Below are 25,620 nucleotides of genomic sequence, written 5' to 3' on the forward strand. Positions count from 1 at the left end.
TTTCAGATATTTTATTATTCAAGATTGAGTCTTACGCCTTTTTTATTTATGTTTCCGTATTTTATATGTATATTATGCAGTTACAGGTATAGATATCAGTCATGGGTTAGCTTGTGGTTTTTTGGGGTCATGAGCACCGTGTAGCATTCCGGTTTAGATAATCGGGGCGTTACAATTACCCATGGTGATGAGTCTTTATGTGACTTTACGAGTTGCAGAGTGACCTACAGTTACTGGCGATAATTTTTTAGCTTTTAATTAACGGAACTTTGGACATTTCCCTTTTCCCAACCTATGACCCACGAGCATTATTTTCACCCTTTAGTAAATCAATGCACATTCTCTTCTCTCTCAAATTTTGTAAAGTTAAAAGTACCTAGGGTTTATATAAGTTGACCATCTAGAGCTTTAACGGCTGAATTCTCTCTGTAATCCTTGATTTTCCAGGCATGTTACTTTTCCTCAACTACTATTTTGTGAAAGCATATTTTTTAATTAGTTATTCATATGGTTTTGATGTCTATTTTGGAACTTGGGTTGAGGGTTTTGAACTTTTTTTTTGAACAATGTTTCCCATTATTTACATATAATTGTACGTATTTTAATTATGGTTTTAAACTTGTAGGGTGCATAGGTATGGTGAATAAACTAGGGGATTGTGATTTGCCCAGTTTATGAATATAGACAATTGAATTAGTAATGACCTCAACTCCATATTGTGAAATTGGTTTTGAATATGAAAAGTATGTATGTTGAACTACTCTTGAACTATTGAATAATGTGAAAAGCTAATGAAGCATAATGGTTATGAATTGAACCTTATGGGGTATTGAAATTCCCTAAGCTAATGTATAATTAAACTAAGGGGTTTGTGCATTCTTCCAAGTGATGATAATTGGTTTGACATGTTGATGTTACTTTGCAAGTGTAGTTGGTATGACGATACCAACAATGTATGTGTAACATCTCGCATGTTTCAAAGCTAGAAAGCAAATCATGTTCCAGTGTGTGTAACCTCTAATCCCGTAATTCATATTTTAATGCATGTCTCATTTTCATTATCCTAGTGAGAAGAGATCTTGTGATGTATAAAACATGTTCATAAGAGTCACTTAGAGTAAGGAGAGCTAAGATCTTTTTATCGGCCAAGTATTGATTTTTGATTTCCTAAGGGTAAGGTTTGAAGGAGTATAACTTTATGAATATGTAGAATTTGTCAGTTTAAGACACCCCAAATGGTAGATAATCAAATTAGCTTTCCAACGATACTGATTTTTCCTTAATCCGACACCCGAGTGAAAAGTTATGGCATTTTTTTGTGACTGGCAGTAAGGGGTCGCGATAGCCCCAAACCGCGATGGCTATTCAACTCGACTAGGGGTTTCATTACGAGGGACGCTTAACCCAACTAGGGGTCACACTGCGAGGGTTATTCCCCCATAATTTTAGCTTTTTAAGGGTCAAGGGTTACCTTGGTCCTTTCCCCTCAACCCCAAACGTCCAAAGCACAAATTATAACACCCTAAAGGGCATTATTTTCCCATCATTCTCAAATCAACTCACATAAAATCCTCCTCTATTCCAAAGAACAAAAATCCAAGAGTCACCATTCAAGAACCTTCAAGAAAGTTAATTCTCTTTAAATATCAAAGATTTAAGGTATGTTAGATGTTCATCCATGGTCCCTTTGTCACCCATGGAGTCTAAGAATCAAATTTAAAATTCAAAGTTATGATTCATACAATTTATTGTAATGTTAACCTTGAATCCCCATGAATTTTGATTCTATACCATATTTGCATGTAATTGTGATTATTATTAAACCCCACATGTTGGAATGGTGTTGTTCACTGAGTTAAACCTTAATTGGTGGTTTTAGTAGTGAAATCATGCTATTACTACAAGTCTTAAAACTATTCTCATGCTTAGTTTAAAACATTAATTTCAAGTGTTTGATGAAATACCTACATGAATGAGTTTTGAATTAATGCTTACATATCATGTCCTTAATGTTTTAGTATGATCTTGCTATTATTACTATCGAGTCCTGGGGGTTTGAATGCCCGAAATTTAGTAGCTTACCTAGTTTTCAATATCTGTAGAATGATTTTATAATAGTTATGAGCACTATCATTTCAGTCAATAATCATAAGTAGTAAACATAGTTCAGTCTAGTATCTAGTGTCATTCAGTTGAGAGTACGATTCAGCACTGAGCAAACCAGGGACCGGGGTTTACCTGCCAGTAAAGGGTGTGTCCCTTAGTAGCAATCCATGTATTCCATAACTAGGTAGCCAGTGTAGGTTGAGACATTAACCTGCCAGTTGAAGGTTGACACCTATCTCATAAGGGTACCTGCAAGTTTAGGGTAACCCTTAGTTCTTCGGGACAACACTTTAGTGGATCCAAGCATCTAGTGTTAGTACCCATGGAATGGTACTGTCACCTTTCCAATTGGGGTCACAGGTTGGACCCTAATAAGCTCATATTAGGGCATGTCGGTTAGATGATAGCTCCCACAGTCTCAATCCAGTATTCAGTTCAGAGTTCAAAGTTTAGTTTTAAGGCTTTGCTTGACCATGGAATGCAGTTATTAGTATCTCAGTATCAGTAATTCAGTATTTTAGTTTACAAACTACCCTAGTTTCATGTCATATGCTTGGTCATGCATTCTTAGATTTTACAGCTTCCTCCCATACTACAATATGTTATCTCATGCTTTTTATTTAGTCAATTATAATTCATGCTTATGAGCCATGCACATCAACCTAACCTTATTTATCATACCAGTACATTCAAAGTACTGACCGCATACTTTTTTTTATGCTATGATGTCTCATATCATAGGTTCAGATACTCAGGTTTCCGATTGTACCTAGATATCCCAACGCACCAGCAACAGTAGTAGTGGTGAATACTCATATTCCGAGGACTGTTTATGTTTATTTTAGTTTAGTTTAGTAGTCAGTCAGAGTTTTTTGGGGACTTGTCCCATCGACTCCACAGTCAGTCCATTTAAAGGCTTTCTGACTGGTATAGACAAATAGTCAATTTTCAGTCATTATTATCAGTTGTTTTATCAGTATTTACATTATGTTCAGTAGTTTTAAAATTTTTATTCAGTATTGAATTTTAGGATTTAAAACCTTAAGGAATTTTTTCAGCTACACATGTCTTCATTAGTTTATTCAGTTCTCACAGCAGGTACCGGCTCATGGTTAGCTTGTAGTCCTTTGGGGCTATAAGCATTGTGTCACATCCAGGGTGTACTCTTGTGGAATTACAAACTTGGTATCAGAGCCTAAGGTTTCATAGCGTCCTAGGGAGTCTGAAAGCCATGTTGAGAAGCGTCTTGTGCATGTGTGTGAAATGCGCCACACTTATGGACAAGAAACTACAAGACATTTTAGGAAAAGTTTCCCATATTTCATATTCATGTCTTGCGAATGAGCATGATATCAAGTTAAATTCTCTATATAATTTAATCTTTCTTTCATTTATAGAACATGCCTCCCAGAAAGTCTAACGGAAGAAGAAACAGAAACCAGCCAACACTTCCACCTATTCAAGAAGATCCCCTGAATGAGCATGTTTCACATGCCAAGCACAGAGCTACATTCACTACTCTATCTCACTCTATAGCAGCTTAGAACACTTGGCCAGCTGCTATTCTAGCCAAGCCAGTGTCCAATACTGTCACAACTAGGATTTAGGACTTTACCCGAATGAATCCTTCTTTATTTCTGGGATCCAAGTCTGACGAGGATCAACAGGAGTTCCTTGACATGGTTCAGAAGGTAACTGACATTATGAGTGTGACTTTTAGTTAGAGTGGATAGTTAGGTACTTACCAATTGTAGGATATAGCTCACATCTGGTATAAGCAGTGAAAGGGATATAGAGCACAGATGCAGGGCCTATTTAATGGGAGGTGTTTGCTATAACCTTTCTAGATAGATTCTTTTCTTTGGATTTGAGGGAAGCTAAGGTTTTGGAGTTTATTAACTTGAAGCATGAAAATATGAGTGTGAAAGAGTATTCACTTAAGTTTGCTCAGCTGTCAAGGTATGCTCCTCATGTGGTAGCTGATAATAGGTCTAGGATGAGCAAGTTTGTGTCTAGTGTATCTGATAGTGTGGTCAAGAAATGTAGGACCGTAATACTGATTAAGGAGATGGACTTGTCTAGGCTTATGGTCCATGCTCAACAGATTGAGGAAGGAAGGTTAAGGAGAAAGAAAGAGAGACCAAGAGAGCTAGGATAGGTAGTGTCAACTTTGCTCATTCGAGGTTAGAGGGTGGTAACTGTCCCCAATTCCATCAAAAATATTCAGCTTCGGCTCCATCTTTAGCTAGTGCTCCTATTCCAAAGTTAAAAAATGAAAATTGGGATAGGGCGCTAGGATCTAAGTCCCAAGGTAAAGTAAACAGTGGTCTCATAATTCCTCTTTGCTAGAAATATGGTAGAAACCATCAGGGTGTTTCTAGAGCCGGTAGTGACGTATGTTTTGAGTGTGGCAAGCCAGGCCACCAAGTCAGGGACTATCCAAAGAATGGTCAGCAGGGTCAGTCCAATCGTCCCCCAGTTCCATCCGGTTACTCAACTCAAAAGGGTGCTGCTTCCAGTGCCACCAGTGGACAGTGCCAAAACATATTATATGTACTTTAGTCCCGATAGGATTAGGAAAATTCTCCTGATGTGGTTACTGGTACGTTCTAGGTCTTTTATTTACATTTTATTCTTTGTTAGATCCTGGAGCTTCTCTTTCTTTTGTAACCCCTTACATAGCTGTTGATTTTGGTGTCAGTTTTGAGACTTTAGCAGAACCTTTTTTAGTGTCTACCCCAGTGGGTGTCTCTATTGTACCCAAACAGGTATACAAGAACTATCTGATCATAATATCCTAGAAAGTCAGTTTAGTTGATCTTGTAGAGTTAGAGATGATAGATTTTGACGTCATTCTCAGCATAGATTGGCTCCACTCATCCTATGCTTCAGTTGATTGTAGAAGCAAAGTTTTTCATTTTCAGTTTCCAAATGAACTAGTCCTAAAATGGAGGGGTAGTAGTTCGACACTTAGGGGTCAGCTTGTTTCACACCTTAGAGTGAGAAAAATGATATCCAAGGGGTATGTCTACCATCTTGTTCGAGTTAAAGACTCCAATTCTAAGACTCCTCGTCTTTAGTCAGTTTTAGTAGTGAGGGAATTTCCAGATGTATTCCCTGATGATCTTTTTGGAGTTCCTTCTGAAAGAGAAATCGACTTTGGGATAGACCTTCTCCCAGATACCCAGCCTATCTCTATTCCGCCTTACAGAATGGCTATAGCTGAAATCAAAGAACTAAGAGAATAGTTAAAAGATCTCCTAGATAGGGGATTTATCAGGCCTGGTGTTTCCCCATGGGGTGCTCTAGTTCTTTTCATGTGAAAGAAAGATAGTTCTCTTAGAATGCTCATTGATTACCATTAATTGAACAAAGTCATAATCAAGAATAAGTACCCACTTTCTAAAATTGATGAATTATTTGACCAACTTCAGGGTTCCAGTTATTTCTCTAAGAGAGATCTTAGATCCAACTATCATCAGCTTAGAGTCAGAGAATGTGACATTCCAAAAAAAGCTTTTAGAACTCAATATGGTCACTTTGAATTTCTTGTCATGTCTTTTGGTCTTACAAATTGCCCAACAGCTTTCATGGACTTGATGAATAGAGTGTTCAAGCAGTACTTGGACATGTTCATCATAGTGTTCATAGATGACACCTTGTCTATTCCCATAATTAAAGTGATCATGCATACCACCTCAGGATAGTATTTCAGAATCTTAGAGAACATCAGTTGTTCTCCAAATTTAGTAAGTGCAAATTTTTGCTATGATTAACGGCTTTTCTTAGCCATATCATTTCTGGTGATGGCATTAAAGTTGACCCTCAAAAGATCGAAGCAGGATGAAAATAGCCCAGACCAATTTCTCCATAAGATATTAGGAGTTTCTTGGGTTTGGATGGATATTACTAATGGTTTGTTGAAGGGTTTTCATCTATTTCATTCCCCATATCCAAATTACCTCAGAAGAAAGTCAAGTTTCAATGGTTAGATTTCCGTGAGAAGAGTTTTCAGGAGTTAAAGACTTGACTCTCCTCAGCCCTAATTTTGACTTTGCTGGATGGTTTAGATGGGTTTGCTGTGTATTATAATGCCTTCAGAGTTGGTTTGGATTATTTTTTGATGCAAAAGGTAAGGTCATAGCCTATACCTCTAGACAACTAAAGCCCCATAAATAGAATTACCCTACCCATGATCTTAAACTAGCAGCCGTTGTATTTGCCTTAAAGATTTGGAGGAACTATTTGTATAACATGTATGTTGATGTGTTCACGGATCACAAAAGCTTGCAGTATGTGTTTTTACAGAAGAATTTGAATCTGCTCTTGAAAAGATGGTTAAAATTGTTGAAAAATTATGACATGAGTATTCTGTACCACTCGAGAAAGGTCAACGTAGTGGCAGATGCCCTTAGTAGACTGTCTAAGAGTAGAATTTCTCATGTTGAGGATGATAAGAAAGAGCTAGTTAGGAAAGTTCATCAGCTTTCCAGATTAGGTGTCTCTTTGGTTTATTCAGTTAAGGATAATGTTTGGGTGTAGAATAGTTTGGAATCTTCATTGGTTGCCGAAGTGAAAGAAAAGTAAGATAAGGATCCCAGTCTAGCTAATTTGAAGGATTCAGTCAGAGATCATACAATAGAGGTTTTCTCCCAAAGGGGAGATAGCATATTGTGTTTCCAGGGTAGATTATGTCTTCCATGTGTAGATGAGTTGAGATAGCAAATTCTTGCAGAAGTGCACGGTGCACATTAGTCTATTCATCAATGGGCCACAAAGATATACCGCGATCTATGGGAAATCTATTGGTAGAGTGGTATGAAGAGGGATATTGCAAATTTTATAGCAAGGTGCTCTAATTGTCAGCAGGTTAAGGTCGAGCACCAAAAGCCTAGTGGCACCATGCAGGAGTTCAGTATTCCCACTTGGAAGTGGGAAGAGGTGAACATGGACTTTGTGATGGGTTTACCTCGTACTCATCATCAGCATGATTCAATTTGGGTTATTATGGACAGGATGATCAAATCAGCCTATTTCTTACCATTCCATACTTCTTATTTAGCCAAGGACTATGCTAAGATCTATTTTAGAGAGCTGGTTAGGTTGCATGGAGTTACGTTGTCCATTATTTCTGATAGAGGTACTCAATTTACCTTACTTTTGGAAAGCCTTTTAGAAGGGTCTTGGTACCCAAGTCCACCTCAGTACAGCCTTTCACCCTCAGACAGATGGTCAAGAAGAAAGGACCATTCAGATCCTAGAAGATATGTTGAGAGCATGTGTTATCAATTTTAAGGATAGTTGGGCTAATCACTTGACTTGGATTAAGTTGTTTTATAATAATAGCTGTTATTTTGATATTCAGACGGCTTCGTTTGATGCCCTATATAGGAGGAGATGTAGATATCCAATTAGTTGGTTTGAGGTAGGTGAGACCACTTTGGTAGGGCCTGATTCATTATTTGATGCATTGGAGGAAGTTTAATTGATTAGGGAAAGGCTTAAGATAGACCAAAGCCGACATAAATCTTATTCTGATATGAGGAGAAGGGATCTTGAGGTTGAGATTGGAGATTTTGTATATTTGAAGATCTCTTCCATGAATGGTGAAGAGGTTTAGTAAGAAGAGGATGCTCAGTCCTCGATATGTTGGCCCTTACAGAATCTTGAGCCGCTTTGAAAAGGTAGCTTACGAGCTTGAGTTGCCTACAAATTTGACATCAATGCACCCAATATTCCATATCTCCTTGTTGAAGAAGTGTATTGGTGACCCAGCTGTAGTTGTTCCATTAGAAAGCGTAGATGTTCAGAAAAACCTTCTTACGAAGAAATTCCAGTTGAGATCCTTGATTACCAGGTTCATAGACTAAGTAACAAAGAAGTTTCCTTGGTCAAAGTCCTTTGGCAAAATTAGTCCTTTGAGGGTGCCACATGGGAGGCACAAGCATATATGTGAACTAAGTACACTCATCTCTTCTCCGTAAGTTCAAACACAGCTTAAGGTAACAACTTTTTCTTAAATTATCTCTTGTCCACTCGCAGTTTCAGCCATATAATCAATTTCATGTCATTGCATGCATTCACTAACCATTTAAGTCATCTAATAATGCTTCCAAAAATATGCATACTTAGTATAAAGTCTCATCCCCTCAATATTCTCTATTCAGTCAGTCTCAATCGAGGATGAATATTTCTAAGAAGGAGATAACGTAACACCTCATATGTTTCTAAACTAGAAAATAAACTGTTGTTCTAGTGTGTGTAACCTCTAATCATGTAATTCATATTTTAATGCATATATCATGTTCATTATCCTAATAAGAGGAGAGTCTATGTTGTATAAAACATGTTCATAAGAGTTACTTACAGCAAGACGAGCTAAGAGTTTTTGAATCGGTCAAGTATTGGTGTTTGATTTCCCAAGAGTAAGCTTTGAATGAGTATAACTTTATAAATATGTAGAATTTTTCAGTTTAAGACCCTAAAAATTGTAAATAACCAAATTAGCTTTCCAATGATACCAATTTTGCCTTAATCTGACACTTGAGCGAAAAGTTTTGGAATTTTTTCGTGAGAAGCAGTAAGGGGTTGCGATAGCCCCGCGCTGCGATGGCTATTCAACCCAACTAGGGGTCGCATCATGAGGGCTAATTATCCCAACTAGGGGTCACGCTGCGGGGGTTATTTCCCCACAGGTTTAGCTTCTTAAGGGTCAAGGGTTACTTTGGTCCTTTCCCCTTAACCCCAAATGTCCAAAGCACAAATTATAACACCCAAAAGGGAATTATTTGCCCATCTTCCTCAAATCAACTAACATAAAAACCCTCCTCCATTCCTAAGAACAAAAATCCAAGCATCACCATTCAAGAATCTTCAAAAAACGTTAATTTTTTTTCAAGATCAAAGCTTTAAGGTATGTTAGATCTTCATCCATTGGCCCTTTTTGCCCATGGAGTCCAAGAATCCAATTTCAAATTCAAAGTTATGATTTTTACAGGTTACTGTGATGTTAACTATGAATCCCCATGAATTTTGATTCTATACCATATTTGCATGTAATTATGGTTATTATTAAACCCTACACATTAGAATGGTGTTGTTTGATGAGTTAAACCTTAATTGGTGATTTTAGTAGTGAAATCATGCTATTACTATAAGTCTTAAAACTATTCTCATGCTTAGCTTAAAACATGAATTGTAGGTGTTTGATGAAATACCTACATGAATGAGTTTTGAATAAATGCTTACATATCATGTCCTTAAAGTTTTAGTATGATCTTGCTATTATTTCTATTGATTGCAGGGGGTTTGAATACCAAAAATTTAGCTGCTTACCTAATTTTCAATATTTGCAGAATGATTTTAAAATAGTTACGATCCCTATCATTTTAGTCAGTTATCATAACTAGTAAACATAGTTCAGTCTAGTATCTAGTGTCATTCAGTTGGGAGTAGGATTTAGCACTGAGCAAACCCAAGGATGAGGGTTCACCTGCCAGTAGAAAGTATGACCCTTAGTAGCAATTTCTGTATCCATAACTACGAGCCAGCGTAGGTTGAGAGATTAACCTGCCAGTTGAGGGTTGACACCTATCTAATAAGGGTACCTGCCAGTTTAGGGTAACCCTTAGTCCTTTGGGACAACACTTTAGTGGATCGATGCATCAAATGTTAGTACCTGTGGCATGATACTAACACCCTTCCAACTGGGGTCACAGGTTGGACCCCAATAAGCTTATATTGGGGCATGTTGGTTAGATGATAGCTCCCACAGTCTCAATCTCGTATTCATTTCAGCGTTCAAAGTTTAGTTTTTAGGATTTACTTGACAATTGCATATAGTTATTAGGTTCATAGTATCAGTATTTCAGTATTTTAGTTTACATACTACCCAGTACCATGTTATTTGCTTGGTCATGCCTTCTCAAATTTTACAGCTTCCTCGCATACTACAAATTAGTTATTTCATGTTTTTTATTCAGTCAATTATTATTCATGCTTATGAGCCTTGCACATCAGCCTAATCTTATTTAGCATACTAGTACATTCAAAGTACTGACTACATACTCATTTCTTGTGCTATGATGTCTCATATCATAAGTTCAAATGCTCAGGTCCCAACTGCACCTAGATATCCCAGTGCACCAGTAGAAGCAACAGTGGTGAGTTCTCATATTTTGAGAACCATTTATATTTATTCCAGTTCAGTTTAGTAGTCAGTTGAAGTTAGTTGGGGACTTGTCCCATCAAATCCACAGTCAGTCAATTTAGAGTCTTTCAAACTAGTACAGATAAATAGTTAGTTTTTAGTCATTATTATCAGTTGTTTATCAGTATTGACAGTATGTTTAGACATTTTAAATTTTTTATTCAGTATTGAATTTTAGTTGTTAAAACCTTATGGCATTTTTCTACTATGTTTCATACATGTCTTCATTATTTTATTTATTGCTCACAGCAGGTACCAACTCATAGGTTAGCTTGTTATCCTTCGACGCTGTAAGCATCGTATGGCGTCTAAGGTGTACTTTTGGGGCGTTACAGTATGCCTAAACATGTATTATGGTTCAATGAATGGGAATATATGATAAATGTTTTAATGAGGCTTAAAAGAGGGGTGTGTAGATGTGTCGTAAAAGTGGAGGTCCTAAGGGACCAATACTTGAAACTACTATCACTCATGTGGGGGTCTAAATGACTAGATGGTTTGAGTCCCCCATGTTATTGATAGAGAGATTAAGCCACTCTTGGTATATGCCGGGAGGTTCGAGTCTTCCACAGTGTATATGCTTATGTAATTATTCTTTGATTTGTGCAACCACATATATTGGGGCCCTTTCAGGTAGGGGAGAGCTGGACCCATATAGACTATGGGTGACTTATTATGATGTCTATGCTACACAATCTAGGTTAATGATTTTAGAGTATATGTTAAGCCTTGTTCCCTATTCCGACATATTATTTACATATGTATATGATTATGTTCACATGGATTTTAATTGGGTTTGACTAGGCATTATTTTGTCCCGTATCCCTGAGTTATATGCTAGTGCTCAACCCACTAATCATCTTCAAATGTTGTATCTCCACATGATGCAGACACCAGAGATACTTCTACTTTTCCTGCATAGTGTTAGGTAGATCGGCTTGATTCGTCATTTGTTATGGTAAAGTGGTGAGCTTTTATTCTCTGAAAGACTTGGTCATTTCATCAGTTTCTTCTTATAGAGTAGAATTAAAGACTTTATATTTTTGTTAACATTATCATTATCAAAGTCGGGGGCATATCCCGACTTAGATTTGCTTTTGGTATTGTTTAAGAGCTTTGCGGATATTGCTATGGACTCTGAGGTTTTTGTTATTTGTTGTCGGATTTTTAGTTATCTTAGATTACTTTAAGATTTTACATCATATCTTGTCATATGTTCAGAATTTAGCCCCTGTTGGGCATTGTATTCGGTTTTACTAGGCAATGAGGGTGGTCTCCAATCCTTGGTGGACTTGAGACACCTTTTACGGCCAGGCCCTGGTTCAAGTCATGACGGATATACAAAGTGGGAGTAAGATACTTAAATTGGATTCAGTATGGCTTCAGTCTTGGTTGATAGGGCATCCTAGAGCAGATCATTTAGTAATGAGTAGTTATTCTTTGATCTTTTGATTTTCAGTATGATCAACATTCAAGCTAGCTATAGGATAGGCTTTGATTGTAGTCCTTGATTAACCCCGTTTCTGTGCCCAAACAATGCCATATAGGCTTGTTCTCATATTTGTTAAATGGACTTTCTGCATTTTAACTTCAGTTCTTTGAGTTCTCTATGGTAAGATTGTGTGGATCTGACTCAAGTGATTTTTCTCCTAGTTTAGAGTGGATAGTAGGGGAAAAGGGTAAAGGAAGGTTATATTAGGATTTGGAGTCAATGGATGTCTTGGGATGGTTTTGGCTCGGATAAGCCTTTGATGATTTGTACGAGTATAGATATGGTATTAGTTTGTTGTGGTTAAAATTTGCATTCATCAGCCTTTTCAGTTCTATTGGAGGCCAGTTAGCAGTTGAAGATAAGTTTTGTCTATTTGGAAGTGAAGTGAGGCTGCTAGTTGAAAAAGGGATACCTGTGGTGAAATCCCTTAGAATTTTTCTCTCTTAGTAGAGGTTATATGGTAATTCATGCTTAGAGTATGCGGGCCCAGTATCTCAGCCTTTCAGGCTTTTGAGATTTTTTCTATCCGTTGACTTTTGGGGATGATAGTCCTTTTAATAGTGGATATTGTAATGACCCTTTAGGTAATTTTTTTTATGTTTTTGCTTATTTCTGCTGTTAGGGATTTCCTATAGTTCCCCAAGTCATTTATGACTTGTTGGGACTGGCAGTTCAATTATCGAAAAGTTTTTATTTTTTAGAAGTCTTCGCTAGTTGTAAATGGCCACCGGGCATAAACATCAGAAAAACAATCTAATATGCAAATTCTAACTGCGCCAGCATCTCCAAAATATTGATTTTAGGCTAGGTTGACCTTTGGTTTGGGTGCCAATGCACCCGAGCTCATTTCAACCTATTGATCGAAAAGTTGGAAAATTAGAAATATGGGTGTGGGACCCATATTTGGTCAAAACAACCCCGGATGGAAAATTTAACTTCACTATGTCATTTGGAACATCGAATTAGTATGGTTACATAGTTCATTTATGAAAATCAAGTTTTGAATAAATCTCGAAGCATTGTTGGAAGCTTGGAAAATTTTCCAAGTTTGCTGGTGTTGGTGCATTACGATTGCACAAGGGACACCGTAATAGACCTATTGCAATTGTTCAAGGTGTATGGCTATTGCACAATTGCTATCGCAATCCCTTGATTGCAATAGAAACATCTCCTTAATTATATGGGTATAAAATGCCCCTTTAGCTGCATTTTAGTCATTTTTGGTTCATCAGTAAAAATGGTGTGATAACTCAAAATTGAGTCTTTAGGGTGACTTGGGAGCTTGATTAACATCTTTTATCACGAATATCTTCAGATTTAAGGTAAGAATCCTTCAATTTCATGCTTGAGTTTCTTGATTATTTAACCAAAGCCCCAAATCACCTAGGGCTTGATTTTTGCCCACAATTTGCTTATTTTTCACCCATTTCTTGAGGGTTATTATTCTTTGTTAATGTATGAACATTAGGTTGACCTCGAAAACCTGATTCTGTAAGTGGGGCCCACTTGGGGGTTTTGGTGTATTTTTTGGACTTGGAGCACAATGGTACAATATGGGTATCATTATTCTCGTATTCATGAGTAGATTATGATTTTGATAGTATGATGGGATTTTGGGATTGTGAAATGAAGGTGAGCTTTTAGTGAATGATTTAAGGATTTGTGTTTGACTTTGAGGTAGGCTTCGGTCTGCTCTTCTCCATAAGATGATGCATGTTATATATTGCATATGAACGTGAATGCTAAGATTTATTATGGGTAAAATGACTTAGTATTGAGTATTGAAGTTTGGGGATTAGATGAGGGTTTTTATCTATAAGTTGAAATGCATAATACCCTTATTGAATCCTATTTCCTTCTCCTGACATTGAACTAATTCATATATTATATTTGATATGATGCTAGTTGTGGAATATGCCTTTTGTATTGGAATTATGATTAGTGTGATTAATATTAGTGGGGCTACTCTAATGATCTTAAAACTGTAATTTAGGTAGAGTTGACTTAAATGCCCATGTTTCCAGGCGAAGTTTCTATCTTAGAATTGGTTATGGCTTACTTGACATCTAGAAATTGAACTAGATACCTTATCCTAGTAGTGGGTGTAAATTGCCTAAATATGGAAATTGAGGATTAGAAGTGGATTTTTTTGGCCCACCATAGGCTAAGACTTATGTTAGCCTTATGGACTTAGTTATGGATATTAGGCATAGTTGAGACTATTAAACCTTTAGAATAAGTTTACTTCGTGGCTTAGTATATTGTGATGACTTTCCCCGAATTATGATCATGGCTTTAGAGATGTTATTTCCTCTTAGACAAGATTTTTGGCCTATAGGGATGATATCTCTCATAGTCATGATATATGACCTATAGATATTAGACGTGTTATAGATGTAATAAACCTTATAGTTATGAGTTGTGATTTATTGATGCATTATGCTTCCTCGATGTGAGATGCCTCCTATTTGCAAGATGATTATAGATATGCTTTATGGATTATAATGATGCTAGGCCTCGTGAATATGCTACGACTTACAAATATGAAATAATGTATGGATTTGATTTTGATATGGGTTCAAAATATGTATGTAGGCAAAATACTATGATTATGATGTTAAAAATTTTTTTGGACACATTATTGGGTCCAAGGTCGTTTTATAACAAAAGTTGACCATCCGGGAAGTGTCTATCTTTATAAAGGTTGCGGCTGTAGTTTATTGATATATTAATGCTAATGGTAACATTGTATGAATACTGGTGATGACATGCATATATTTGGTACATTCATGATCATTGCATCGAGGATTGATACGATTTCGATTAGATTATAATATTATTATTGTTGTCACTAACTAAGGGTTAAACCCCACTTCTTCCTTAATAATGAATTTCTTTATAGTAATAAATGCCAGTTTTAATGAATAGTTTATATGTAAAGGATGTTTATAATGATGTTTTAAAGACTTGACAGAGATAAATTTTAGTCTAGATTTGATATTACTAATTACTCTGGTCGTAAAGGATTCTAACCCTTTCTACACTTTTGTCATGATTTAGTCCCTAAGTTCACTCCGAGAAACAAGCATACGAATTTACACTCTTATAGCCACAACTTAAGCTTGTGTACCTATTATATCCAGATACACATCTTTCCAGTATAAGATAGAGCAAGATGCTAGATTGATATATATAGATTTTGGGTAAAGCTTGACGAAACTTATAATATTCATGTTATGTATATATGGTTATTGATAATGCAACATTGATGATGAATGATGAATTATGGAACTATACTCTACCTTGCTTCTCTTTTAATATTTATTTACTTTAGCATATGTGAGAATTACTCGTTCTTACTTTAGCCCTTGTGGGTCTTGCACTTTACTTTATCCCTCATGGGGCTAGCTCTTTATTATTGACATTGATTTAGATATTATGATGATATAATGATACCCGGCAAGTCCAAGGGATATTATGATGGCATGATGGTACTTGGCAAGGCCGGAGGATTTTATGATGATGTGATGATACCCAAAAAGGCTGAAGGATATTATGATAATGTATTAATACACGACAAATCCGGGGGATGATTATATTGATGTTTTTAGGTGCACATATATTGGTTCGAGTTTGGATATCCCCATTTATGGAAAATATATTTATATATATATATACCCAAGAAAGTCGGAGGATGATTATGTGTAGGATAATGATAATGATGATGGTTATGAGGATGCCAATGGTTATGACAATGATGTTTGTGGTATTGGGAGTTCTATTGCATTCATTTTTGCATGCACATCACCAATCACCAGTATGCACATATATCTATCAGCTCACATGGGATGGTTGTATAGTTATGGGTGATGACTATGCCTTGTATTGTTGTATTCTAATTAAACTTTCTAGGCCTAGGGCAGTCGGGTACACATAGGCTCGACTTGGAATTTGGTTGTCTGAAGTAGCCAATTACTCATGTTGTTATTGACATTATTATTATCATTGTTATTATCATTATTATGATCATTATTATGGAAAGTTTATGATAGACTAGTCATTGATTTGGTATCGCTACTTGAGGTATTATTCCTAGCTTTCTATCTTACAATTATATTATCATGCATGACCAACTGATGACTTGATATATGGATTGGAACCCTGAGTATTCTAGCACTAGATCCTTCTATGATTATGAGGTCTTAAATAGCTAGTTTGGTGATCTAGGTTGTATTTTAAGTAGACCTTGGTTATATAATTATATATATATACATACCTAGGTATATGTAACTATGGTGTTATCGTTTATTCCTTCCTTTCATATATATATATGTATATATGCATACCTAGCTATGTGTAGCTATGGTGTTACCGTTTATTCCTTTCTTTCATTGATTCAGATTGTATATTCATTTCTTGGCTTTGTATATTTATATGTATATATATATATATATATATCTTCCTTCCTGCTTTACTTTGTATATTGGCCAGTGATATATAGTATTGTGTTTAGATTCATAAGCATGGATGGACTTAAGATAGTGTATTCTTACTACTTCCGTAGCTTTAAAATGTTAGTCTCTTGGATATGAATAGGATAGTTTATCCTTATTATCTCATTGGCTATATTATATTGTGGTTGGACATTTGGGTGTAGTTTTCAATTCTATTTATATGTTGTATATATCTACTTTATCTTTGGAGCTTAGTCGGTAGTTGCCTACTGAGTACTACATGTTTGGTACTCAAACTATACTTCTGCAGCCTGCAGATTATAGTACAGCTTATCGCCATTGATGTGTGCATCGTGCAGTGCTGCCATGGTTTAGAGATTTAGAGTGATCTCTTGACATTCAATGTATTACTTATCTCTCTCTTATGTATTAGACTAGTCTCTATGTTGTATTCATAGATAAGTTATATCAGTGTATTTATTTGTACGTCACTTTGAAATCTTGTTATGTAGAAGCTCTTATAATGATACCACTAGGCTTTAGGACTATATTATGTATTTGATTTGTTATTACATTTTTTCGCATTCTTTCCATTATATCTTTGGGTAGTCCATTACAAGACATTCCGGACAATGGGTGTAACACCCCATTCTTTTGCACTAGAATTTGAAACGTCGTTCCTATGTGTATAAATGTTAATCTCATGATTTATATGATAATACATGTGTCATTATCATTATCCTAGTCTATGAAGCTTTTTCAAAGTGAAAGATGGTCATAGAATTTAGTTAGGACAAAGTTAAACTAAGAACCTTAGATTTGTCCAAAGTTTGGTGTTAGATTCTACAAGGATAAACTTTGAAAGTGCATAACTTTTAATATATGCAGTATTTTCCAGATAAAGTCCCACCAAATTGTAGATAATTGAATCAGCTTTCCAACTATACCAATTTCGCCTAAATCTGATACCCAAGTGAAAAGTTATAGAATTTTTAATATGAGGAAGTAAGATATTGCAATTACACCGCTCGGCGGCCTATAGCGGTGGAACAAATAGCGCTCAGTCGTAAGACTCAATTTTAGGATTGTGTAAAATGGTAGGTCACTGCAATTACACCTCTCAACGGTGCCTATAGAGGTGGAACCAATATTGCTCAGCGGTAAGCCTCAAAATCGAGATTCTGCTAGAACTTTTAATTCTGAGGGGTAGTCTTGTCTTTTCCATACAGCCCAAGATCGTTAAAACAACAGATTAGACGTCAGTCTAAGAAAAATATACTCATTATTCACCAAATCTCTCTCCAATAAACCCTAAAACTCCAACTTTAACTTTAAGAAATCCAAACTTCACCATTTCTTTTCAAGATAATCAAGAATTCAAGTTTCCAAATTTAAGAACTTCAAGAAATGCATTCAAGAACATTCCTAAGGCTTCAAAGTCAAGTTTTTACATCAAATCAAGCATAATAAGGTATTTAGGGGTATGAACAAGGATACTCCTTTCATCCTTATCCCCAAAACTAGCTTTTAAAGATGAACTTACATGAATTTACATGTATTGCAATTAGGGTTCATACCCAAAGTATCTTATTTTGAGCTATGGATTTAAAAAGTAATTAAAGTATTAAATTCCATTTTTGTTTGATTTAAGGAATTCTATTTTATGATTTGAATTCGTTATTATGACTTGAGACATTGATTACAAATTTCTTGTTGAGTTTAAGCATGATATTGTGATTTTGATTTCATTTTATGGATATTATTGCAAATTTTTTGCAATGAATTTAAATAAGTCTAAAGCATGGGTTTTACGCCCTAAGTTTTAGTATTGATATTTTAAGAAGATTATGATTTTTAGCACCCTGTTATAGTATATATTCAAATTTTAAATATGATTTGATCTTTTGATCCTCAGTTAAGATATGGAATCCACTTTATAGTTTGGATTATAGTTTAAAGTAAACAAATGCATAACTGGTTTTCATTGAAAACCCTTATGCTAGTTTTAAAGTGGATTTCCTACTGACTGAGCATACATATTAAAGGGAGTAGTATTTAATGCCGAGTTGGGTATGATTCTAAGGTCTCATACCCCATAACTATGAGCCAACAGAGGTTCAGATTATCAAATTATCTCATTGGCAAGAGTATGACACCTCTCCCCAACATGAGGTTTTCCCCTTAGGGGAACTAGATGTTGGACTCCATGATATCACACATGATTTATGTTGGTTAGAAGAACCTCCCGAATAGAAAAGAATAATAGAAAATATTTTAGAAGAAAATCCCTAATTCCTAAGTCCTACAACAGAATAAGAGGACAGTTTTTAGAAACTTAGTGTAAAGACTCACAAATTTATTCAGATATTATCTTATAAAAGAGGTCAGTTATCATATATCAGGTTTTAGTTTACAGATACAAAGCTGAGTCCTTTTACACTTAGCCTGCATGATTTGAAAATAGATTTAACTTCAGTTCTACTTATTCCACTACTAGAAAGAGTAAAAGTACAAATTTTAGAACTAAGTGTTATGACTCACAAGATTTATACATGTTTTTTCATTTATGACTCATGATTTTCAGCTTTCAGTTATTCCAGCCAATGTGAGTCATTTATATTTAGCATGCATCCTTTTATAAGTTTATATGAACATTGAAATATTATTTTACATATGCATCACTCCCGCATGCTTAGTACATTCCGAAAGTACTGATCCACATATACGTCTATGTGCTATATTGTTTAATAATGTAGGTAATAGTTTAGTTGTATTCCATGTATCATAATTAAATAGTTGCAGATTCCATCCAGCAGATGACAAGTCCTCCTACTCTGGGGACTTTAGTTAGATGTTATTTATGTACTTTATTTTCTTACTCATGTGTATTGATTAGTGGTAGTTGGAGTCGCATCCTAGCTACCTATAATCAGTATAGTAGATGCTTCATACGCTGTCAGTAGAACTAATATATTTGAATTCTAGTTTTGTGTTGTATAAGTAGAGTTGTAATCATTTTTATATTGCTTTGTATTGATTAGATTCATAAAAGACTGATCTTCTACTTATCTCATTTAGATTTACGTATTTTATTTAGTTGCTCAGGATTTATGCTAGTACAAGGGTTAGCTTGGGATCAGGTGTGGTCCTAAGAACCGTGTGACAACTATGGGGTAGTTTCAGGTCATTACAAACTTGGTATCAGAGCACAGATTTCAAGTTTCCTAGGGTGTCTGTGAAGCTGTGTCTAGTAGTCTTGTGGAACGGTCCAGTGACGTTTGTACTTTTCTTCAAGAGGCTATAGGGCATTTAAGAAATCTTTCCTTTCTTTATGGTCTAGATCATGCTGTAAAGCTGTTCTCTTAGAAACTCCTATATACTCATGTATTACCCTAAAATTCTCTATCTATGACTTTTCGAGATAACATGAGTACTAGATTCCCATTTCCCCTAAGATGATACTCTCAGGTTTACTATCAAAAATTTTAGTAGTCACACAAGGGGCTTGAGAGGAGCTCGCTAGTGTGTTATAAGTTTCTTAAGATAAGATTTATGTTTTCATCCTTATGATTTGTCTAGTTAAGACAGAGTAAGATATGTATTTAAATTCCTTATTAATCCTTCTATATAGATAATGCTCATGAGAGGAAATAGTATGAACCTAGAGTGTTATGATTCATAAGTAGTAGAACCTTTCTATAGCTGGAATTATGCGCATAGAAGTGTAATGACAAGAAAAGTTAGATTGACGATTGATTGAAAATATAGAGATAAACTTATGCATGCTATTGAGTTTGTGTGGAGGTGATATGTTCCTGTGTGTTAGATAGTGGAAGGTAGAGAGGAGTTATTAGTTAAGGTGAATTATTGTTTACTTGAAGTATGAAAGGGGTATTGATAGTACTTAAGGTGTTATAGAGGTATAGGATATTAATGAAGTAATTGGTGGTTTTGTTAATTTAGGCTTCCCCTAAGGCTGCAAAAAAGGAGTTTAGTTGAAACTTATAGAGCTATGAAAATGATTTAGGTGTATAGATGGGTAAATAGTCATAATGTGTAGAAAGAGTATGTGCTAACATATTTTAATAAGATATATTATATGATTATGACCTATTATTGTTGTTATGAGTTTCTAGTGGGCTAGTATTTCTTGATTCTCTATTTTATAGCTTCCAAGTAAGAATGGTATGTGAGATTGGGTTGTTAATCATGCCTAGCACTAGACACTAAGTTTGAATAGTAGATCATCAGCAAGGTGGAAATAATGATTTCTTGGTTAGTGCGGCTAGTTGTATGGAAGTGATCTAGAAGGCTTGAACAGTGTATGGAAGATTTTAAGTTCATTTATTCATAATTTATTATGATGTTGTAAGTATAATATAGAGGGGTTCCCAAGGTGATATGTGGCTGTATTATTTTCGAAGGTTATTAAGTATTATGTGTTGTTAATAGTACCCGTGAGTAGTTAAGTGGAAGAAGGCTAGCTATATAGTGTAGGGTGTTCCTAATAGCTAAGTTGAGGAGTTATGGATAGTTGGTTATGAGTCTTTTAAGTAATAATTTGATTCTTATGGTTTAGGGAAAGTATTAGTTTATAGGTATGATATTAGTAGACTATGAAGGAAAAAAATGGTTATGTATTTCAGTAAGGTGGGTATATTTGTCAAGTTAATAGAGTGTAAGTCTATGATGATGACTATTGAAGCTAAAGGGAGTTAAGGGTGGTATGTACTAAGAGGGTGTCCAAGAATGAAGTCAGTAAGTTTAAAATATAGTTTATCCTTATGGGTTTAGCATTGTGTGTAGACCGTTAGAGCAAAGAAATTATGGCTTAGTTTTGAGGATATGGAATAGACCTACAAGCTAAGAATGTCAGCTTTGATCTAAGGGAGAGATGGCTGAGGGAAGAACCAAATCAAGTTTTGAGAATTAGATTGCATTACATGGCAATAAGAGCTGTAATGAGATAGTAACCCCTTCTTACTTTAGAGTATTCCTTGGATTTCAGTCATTATCATACCAAATTCATATCTTGTGTGAGAGATCCATGCCAAAGGACAATGCTTATGCACTTCATGCATATTCAAGTTCATTCTCAACTTCCAGTAAGTAAGTAATAGCTTCACTCCATGATTTGAGTTATCCTTCATAAATCTATGAACTCTAGTATTATGTTGAATAGCTTATGATAAGTTTGAACTCATGTTTTAGAGTATAATCAGTTCTCAGAAATTCATGATACTAGCGAAACTCAGATTTATATCGTGTACGTCCCCAGTTTAGATCTCCTTACTGAATCCATACCTTTGACATACTATCCCTCAGGCCTTAGTTAAGTATCTAAGTTATGTATGGTATTTCTTCGTGTTTCAGATCCTTATGTGTTAGCCCTGCAATGACCTATTCCTATGTTAAGATAGTGGTCATGCTAATGATTAAGTAATGGCTTAGATGAGAGGGAGTTGATGACCCTCATTAAGAAAGATTATTTATGCTTTTCGATCTAAGGTTAAAGAATGAAGGAATATTAAGGTAAATCTTTGGCATATATCATGGTTTGTTAAGAATTCTGGGTTTTTCCTCCAAAGCATAGTGCAAGAAAATGGTTGTTGATAGAGGTTTAGGGAATATGAGAAAGATGCCTTTAGGGGTGTTTGCCTTGAAGTTCATGTGTGATTATAATGATAGGCTGAAATGTCATGTTGGGATCAAGTGGGGGAATGCAATATGCACTAGCGAATCCATAGTAAGAGTTCAGAGTTAGTCATTGAAGTGGTAAGGCATGCTCTGTTTAGGGTATGTCTCTGTGAGAGACATAGAAGATTGATTCATGTGGTTTAGACTAGAATTATGGTGTAGCACGTGTATCTTGTGATTTCAAGTTAGGCTTGATCATGGTGAGAGAATTTAGTTCAGTTTAGACTTTAGTAGATGGATTTATCAACGCCCATGTGAGAATTATAAGTCAAATCAATGAATATGGTAATTAAGGGGAATAGTATAGTTGAGGGAGTATTTTGTAATGTGGCTAAGCTTGAAAGGAAGAAGTTGCATTGCCTAAGGCCTACTAATTCTATCCTAGCTTATGAGTTATATTTCTTATTCAGATCATGCCATATTATTGAATTTCTTTGAAGAGTGTTGGAGAATACTCCATTTAAGTTTGGGCAGTTAGTATGGTCCAGTTCATAGAGCCTGTGATCCAATTTAGCAATCAAGCAGATAAGCTCCTATAGATTTCTAACTTTCCACCTAGTCTTACTACCCAAAGTTTCACGAATAAGGCCATTCCATGAGATAAAATGTTTGTATCCATGCAAAATGTGAATTCAGCTCAGTTTATGCACCTTGTATCAGTTTTAGATTCAGATATTTAGTCATGATTTAGTTCACAAGTGTTCAATGAACGATATTAGTTTTCCAAGAATTCCATCTTAGATAGTGTAATACCTATTGTATGATATTAGTCTTGTTGTCTCATGATTCATGCTTGCATAAGTTATCACTTTGCAGTTCTATACGTATATTGTATCATGAACACTTCAAGAAAATTCTAAATTCTCAGTGTGAATCAGGTTTTTATACTAAGTAACGGCAAGTTAGCTCAGAAATTGATTTCATGATAGAAGATTTGATATTTCAGATCAGTTATATCCTTTTTTGGTAAACATATCATGTACATGTTATTCCATAGCTCTAAGGCTTTAACAAGTTCCTATCCATCATTCGAGGACGAATGATTCCAAGGGGGAGATAATATAACACCTCGTACTTTCATGCTAGAATTCGAACCGTCGTTCCTATGTGTATAAATGTTAATATCATGATTTTATGTTAATGTATGTGTCATGGTCATTATTCTAGTTTATGAAGTGCTCTCGACGTGAAAGATGTTCATAGAATTTACTTAGGACAAAGTTGAGCTAAGAACCTTAGATTGATCCAAAGTTTGGTGTTAGATTCTACAAGGGTCAACTTTGAAAGTGTATAAAATTTAATGTATGCAGAATTTTCCAGCTAAAGACCTACCAAATCTTATATAATTGAATCAACTTTCCAACGATACCAATTTTACCTAAATCCGATACCCGAGTGAAAAGTTATAGCATTTTTGTGTGAGGCAATAAGATACCAAGATTACACAGCTCAGCGGTGCCTATAGCGGTGGAACCAATAGGCTCATCGTTAAGCCTCAAAGTCGGGATTGTCCAAAATAGTAGGTCACCATAATTACACCGCTTAGCGGTGCCTATAGCGGTGGAACCAATAGCGCTCGCGGTAAGCCTCAAAATTGGGATTCTACTGAAACTTTTAATTTCGAGAGGCAGTTTTGTCTTTTCCCTATAGCCCGAGGTCATCAAAACAATAGATTAGACATCATTCTAAGCAACATATGCTCATTATTCACCAAATCTCTCTCCAAGAAATCCTAAAACTCCAACTTTAATTCCAAGAAATCAAAAGTTTCACCATTCGTTTTTAAAGATAATCAAGAATTCAAGTTTCCGGATTCAAGAACTTCAAGAAAAGCATTCAAGAACATTCCCAAGGCTTCAAAGTCACGTTTTTACATCAAATCAAGAATAATAAGGTATGTGGGGTTATGAATAAGGATACTCCTTTCATCCTTATCCCCAAAACTAGCTTTTAAAGATGAATTTACATGAATTGCAATTAGGATTCATACCCGAAGTATCTTGTTTCGAGTTATGGATTATAAATTCGTTAAAGTATGAAATTCCATATTTGTTTGATTTAAATAATTCTCTTATATGATTTGAAAACCATGATTATGACTTGAGACATTGATTACAAATTTCCAGTTAAGTTTAAGCATGATATTGTGATTTTGATTTCATTATCTTGATATTGTTGATGTATTTCAAGAAGTATATTGAGAGTGATGTTTTTCTATGAATTTAAATAAGTTTAAAGCATGGGTTTTACGCCCTAAATTTTAGTATTGATATTTCAAGAAGATTATGTTTTTAAGCACCCTATGATTACTATATATTCAAATTTTGAACAAGATTTGATCTTTTGATCCTCAGTTAAGATATGGAATCCACTTTACTATTTTGATTTTAGTTTTGATTACATTTTAAAGTAAATAAATGCATAATAGATTTTCATTGTAAACCCTTATGCTAGTTTTAAAGTGGATTTCCAACAGAATGAGCAAATAAATTAAAGGGAGTAGTATTTAACATCTAGTTGGGTATGATTCCAAGGTCTCATACCACAGAACTATGAGCCAATGTTGGTTCAAATTATTAGATTATTCCCATTTATATGAATGTAGTTATAGATTGTGATCACTCAGGTTATACTCATTGGTAAGAGTATGAAACCTTTCTCCAATGTGAGGTTTTCCCCTTAGGAGAACTAGACATTGGAATCCATGATATCTCACATGGTTTATGTTAGTTAGAAGAACCTCCCTAATAGAAAAGAATAACAGAAAAGTTTTTAGAAGAAAATCCCTAATTCCTAAGTCTTACAACAAAATAACAGAATAGTTTTTACAAACTAAGTGTAAAGGCTCACAAATTTTCTTAGATATTATTTTATAAAATACTTCGGTTATCAAATTTCAACTTTTAGTTTATAAATACAAAGGTGAGTCCTTTTACACTTAGCTTGCATAATTTGAAGAAAGGCTTAGCTTTAGTTCTACTTATTCCATTAGAAGAAAGAGTAAAAGTACAACTTTTAGAACTAAGTGTTATAACTCACAGGATTTATACAACACATTTTATCATTTATGATTCATGATTTTCATCTTTCAGTTATTTCAGCCAATGTGAGTCATTTATACTTAGCATGCATCCTCTTATAAGTTTATATGAACACTGAGATATTGTTTTACTAATGAATTCACCCCCATATGCTCAGTATATTACTAAAGTACTAATCCACATATACATCTATGTGCTACATTGTTTATTAATGTAGGCACCAGTTCAGTTGTAGTCCATGTATCATGATCAGACTATTGAAGATTTCAGCTAGCAGATGATGAGTCCTCCTACTTTGGGGACTTCAGGTAGATATTATTTATGTACTTTATTTTCTAAATCATGTGTATTGATTAGTGGTAGTTGTAGTCGCATCCCATCTACCTATAGTCAGTATAGTAGAGGCTTCATAAACTGTCAGTAGAACTAATGTATTTGAATTCCAGTTTTGTATTGTATAAGCAGAGTTGTAATCATTTTTATATAGCTTTGTATTAATCAAATTTAGAAAAGATTGATCTTTCCCTTATTTTATTTAGATTTATGTATTTTATTCAGTTGCTCTGGATTTATGCTAGTACAAGGGTTAGCTTGGGATCACGTGTGGTCCTAAGCACCGTG

This window comes from Capsicum annuum, chromosome 5 (assembly GCF_002878395.1).
Source record: "Capsicum annuum cultivar UCD-10X-F1 chromosome 5, UCD10Xv1.1, whole genome shotgun sequence".
NCBI classification, from domain to species: domain Eukaryota; kingdom Viridiplantae; phylum Streptophyta; class Magnoliopsida; order Solanales; family Solanaceae; genus Capsicum; species Capsicum annuum.